We start from the raw sequence: 207 nt of genomic DNA, 5'->3' as shown, positions 1-207 counted from the left end.
TATACTGAAGTCAAACCCTGTGTGCACTTTAGTTCTTTATAATATAACTGAGGGCTTGGAAAAGCAGCAGGTTTTATGGAATACCTGCAAAAATCAGCCAGTCCTTAAGTTTAAAACCTTATTTCCCAAATATTTAACCATGGATAGCTCTCCAGATGGAGGGTATTCCCTATTTTCAGGGCTTAAAATCCCCTTTAGGAGGCAAAC

This window comes from Lepidothrix coronata, unplaced genomic scaffold (genome assembly GCF_001604755.1).
Source record: "Lepidothrix coronata isolate B3197 unplaced genomic scaffold, Lepidothrix_coronata-1.0 Scaffold211, whole genome shotgun sequence".
NCBI classification, from domain to species: Eukaryota; Metazoa; Chordata; class Aves; order Passeriformes; family Pipridae; genus Lepidothrix; species Lepidothrix coronata.
The sequence above is the reverse complement of the archived record's forward strand: the minus strand, read 5'-3'. Positions refer to the sequence as shown.